The sequence below is a fragment of the Carcharodon carcharias genome, assembly GCF_017639515.1.
Source record: "Carcharodon carcharias isolate sCarCar2 chromosome 37 unlocalized genomic scaffold, sCarCar2.pri SUPER_37_unloc_1, whole genome shotgun sequence".
NCBI lineage: Eukaryota > Metazoa > Chordata > Chondrichthyes > Lamniformes > Lamnidae > Carcharodon > Carcharodon carcharias.
In genome coordinates, this window is record NW_024470758.1 from 6,311,086 (window position 1) to 6,315,316 (window position 4,231).

Below are 4,231 nucleotides of genomic sequence, written 5' to 3' on the forward strand. Positions count from 1 at the left end.
TTCACCGAGGTTTCTCATACATTCCAAAAGCGAAATAATGAAGATGCTGCAAATCTGAAGAAAACACAGAAAAGCTGAAAATACACAGCAGAACTGGGAGCGTTTGTGACCGGACAAACAGAGTGAACGTTTCAGGTCGGGACCCGTTTGGTTAAATTCACCCAGTTATTTCCATCCTGTTTTATCCAGTATTGAAGGGTGAGTGAAGAAACAGATAATAAGGCAGCAGTTTTATTTTTCATTTCTTATCGTTCTTTTTTTTTCATTTTTCATCAGTTTCTCTTTTCCCTTCCGGATCTATAAAACGAGGAGGATCCAATTCAATTGGCCGTTTCCGATATATCAATCGAAATTCAACATTTCAATCCAATAGATTCGTTGCTTCATGTTATTCATCGCTCTCTGTATTTTATTGTGATTTAATCTCTCGCGGTTTGTATGATGATCAATGTTAAATCTGACTGTCTGTTCTGGTGAAGATCAAAAACAGAATCGACATTTCCAACATTGCACATCTGGCTGCACAGTCGGAACCGTTTTCACGGACAGAATGGGCCTGATTCTGCGCTGAGCCTATGTTTCCCTCTCTCTGGCCAAGCTGCACAAACTTTATTCTCCTTTAATCTTTACTGATTTCCAATATATCGCAGGCTGCCGCTTTTGCTTTTTTTCCTGCGTTTCACTGGATTGAAACTTATGACAACTGTAATTTTTTTCCAGTGTTGATCAAAAGTAATCGAAGTGAAACGTGAACTCGGTTTCACTGTTTGTGTTACTGCCTGAGATGCGGAGTAATTGCCAAAATGTCTGATCTCCCAATCACGATGTCAAAAGATGTTTGATCGACTATAGGTGGCATTGAAACGATTCCTTAGTTGCACTATCTATCCTTTCGCCAGCTGGCTCGTTGGTCTAGGGGTATGATTCTCGCTTTGGGATCTGCATTATGTGAGTTTGCGAGAGGTCCCGGGTTCAAATCCCGGACGAGCCCTGCTTTTTTCAATGGTTCTAATTACGGAAATCAGGGCGAGATTTAAACACCCTGGAAGTTCATTGCAGAGAATACTTCACTTCAGCGCACGTGAAGAAAATGAACGCAAAGCCTCCTCGTGTCATGGGACTCTGAATTCATCCCACTGCACCAAATGTAGCAACTCTCACCTTGTGGATTCACGTGGCTGCCCAATGCAGTCATTGCTATTTTGCCTGAACGAACACACAGAATGGCATAGTTTGATTTATTTTTTCGATATTTGAGCTGTATTCTAGTACTTGCACTGAGCAGAGAGTGAGCGTTTCAGCAATCCGGTTCAGGGGGAATTAACAATCAGGATATCTGGGCTAGGACTAAACTGTGGAGCAGCAAAGTGTCTCAGTGGCAGTTTCTTAGAGCAGTAAGTGTTGGAGTTGCAGTAACTTTGAACAGACGTTCCATAGTGGCATTTTCTTGTGACATAATTGATGCAAAAGCCGCCCAGTAAATTAGCAGGAACTCTAGCCAACAGATTCATAGAGTCAAGGTGGTGAAATAAAATGACTGGCGACCTGGCTCTTATGCAGATCACTCGGTCCTCGGTCTCCTGCAATGTGCCAAAGAAGCTCAGGGCACTCTCGAGGAACAGCACCTCATCTTTCAATTGGGCACTTTACAGAAGTCCAGATTGACCAGAGAGTTTTCAAGGGCACGACGGACGGAATGACCTCATCCTGAGCTGTTACTGCACGAGAAGCTTATATTTATCTCTGTCTAGACATGCAGCACAAAGCCTATTGTCATTTTAACCCTCCTGCCTTCCAAAAGATCACCCACTATCCGTTTTGCTCTCCTCCTTCCTTTCACTGGCCTAAAACATATTACAATTCTAACTTTCCCCAGTTTGGATGAAAGGTTATTGACCTGAAAAGTGAACTATTTCACTCCCTGTATTACAGCCGGAGCTGAGCTGGAATTGTTCATTGTTCTCTTTTCACTATAGCAATGTAAAAGGGTGACTGAAGCACTTTGATGGCAATCAGCATCTATATTCATTGAAGAGGGTCATCTCCGCTGGCTCTTTGGTTTAGGAGTGCAATCCTTAATTAGGGCTTTTATTGAATTGGTTTGCGAGAAGTTGGGAGTTCAACCCCCAGCCAAACATAATTGTTTGTGCCTTTTGGTCCAAGATGTGGGTTGCGTAAGGAAAACAATGAAGAGCTGTGCTCTGGAAGGTGGGATTTACTGAAATCTGGAGCAGGTTTGATAATCCGGGTCGTTATTGCTTAGAATTTATCCACGCTGCACATGTGGGGAAATTAAACACATATAAATGTTTGCCTATGTAATCTGACTCTGAAATTATCCCAAAACAGCCATTCAGGTAACCCCATGCTGGTGGGTTCAGGTTGCTGGCTGATGAATTCTGTTGTAATATTATCTGAAAGAACTGACAGAGCTGGTAACCCCGCAGCTTGGTTTTTATTTGCCCACATTTACACTGTATTCCAGGAGTTTCACTGAGGAGAAAATGGGTCTTTATGTGGTTCCACAATCTCGTTCAGGGGGAATCAACAGCCAACATGCAGCTATAAGTAAGAATTTCCCTGCAGACATTAACGTGCTCCATCCCGTGCTCAGATTCACATTTGAAAATGAACAGTGTAACCAGCTCCCTTTCCTCGATGTGCTATTTGAGAAATCTGCTAAATGAGTTCACTGCTTCTGTCCACCTCAAGCCGACCATCACTGTTCTGATCAGCGTGGGTAGAAAATTGCCTCGCTGGCAGAAACAGAGAGTAGGCATAAATGGGTCATTTTTTTCTGTTTGGCAGGATGTGACGAGTGGAGTCGCGCAGGGGTTTGTGCTGGGATCTCAACTTTTTACAATTTATAACAATGACTTAGATGAGGGTAGGCAAGGCATAGCAGCTAAAATTGCAGAAGAAACAAACATAGGTAAGGAAGTCTGTTGCAAAGGGAACATAAGAAGGTTGCAGACGGATATAGATAGCTTGAATGAATGGGCAAACATTTGGCAAATGGTGTATAATGTGCGAAAATATGAACTTTTTTGGTTTGGCGCAAAGATTTTTTAAAAGTAGAGGATTATTTAACGGGGTACAGCCTGCAGAATTCCGAGGTGCCGAAGGATCTAGGTGTTCTAGTTCTCGATTCTCAGAAAGTTAGTGCAGGTACAGCAAGTAATTGAGAAGGCTCGTGGAATGCTACCCTTTGTTACGAGAGGAATTGACCATAAAAGTAACAATGTTATGCTTCAGTTATAAATGGTATTGATGAGAGCATATCTCGAACACTGTGTGCAGTTTTGGTCTTATTTAAGGAAGCAGGTAAATGTGTTGGAGGTGGTACAGAGGAGGCTGACTGGATTAATAACTGCAATGACCGGGCTGCCTTATGAGGAAATGTTGTACAGACTGGGCTTGTGTCCACTGGAGTTAAGGAGATTGAGGGGTGACTTGGTTGAAGCATCTAAGATCCTGGATGGTCTTGACAAGGTGGACGTGGAAATGATGTTTACTCTTGTGGGTGAGTCCAGAACCAGGAGGCACTGTTTTAAAATTAGAGTCGCCATTTTAGGACAGAGATTAGGAGAATTTGTTTTCTCTAAGACGGTTGTGTGACTTTGGAATTCCCTGTCTCAGAAAGCGGTAGAGGCGGGATCACTGAAAATTTTTAAGGCAAAAGTAGAAATTTTCATGTTAGGTAAGAGAATCAAAGGTTATCAGAGGTAGATGGGAATGTGAAAATTGAAACACAAACAGAACAGCCATGATCTTATTGAATGATGGAGCAGGCTTGAGGGGCTGAATGGCCGACTTCTGCTCCTATTTCGTAAGCTCGCATGTTGATATGTTTGACCAGCAGAGTTGACTTGCCTTTTTTTGCAATTACAACAAAAGCTTTCGTTTCTTGGTGCAGTGACCATGGCAACGCCTTAACCATTCAGTTTCCACTTGTCAACCAATCAGCACCCTATTTATCACGTAGTTTTCAATGTTGTTCCCCTTACAATTTGGCGTTTGTGTGACTGTCCTGATAAGTGGAAGATGAAAAACTTCGAATGTCTCTTTATTTTATCAGAAACACTCAAGTTCTGCACCACCAAGTGGCTATTTACGTTAAAACTGGGTCCTGTGGTTACTGACCCTTCTGTCACTGGATTAAAATAAAGTTCTCCTTATTTAGTCTCTCAAAATCGTTCATCATTTTGTGTAACTCATTACTGTTTTGTCA

The 4,231-nt window shown here is 42.3% G+C and overlaps 1 non-coding gene across 1 annotated transcript; it reads left to right on the plus strand.

The window, feature by feature from the left end:
• Positions 1-901: 901 nt before the first annotated feature.
• Positions 902-991, plus strand: trnap-ugg. The gene is given in 2 exon segments: positions 902-937; positions 956-991. It is a non-coding gene; the product is annotated as a tRNA-Pro (tRNA).
• Positions 992-4,231: the final 3,240 nt, after the last annotated feature.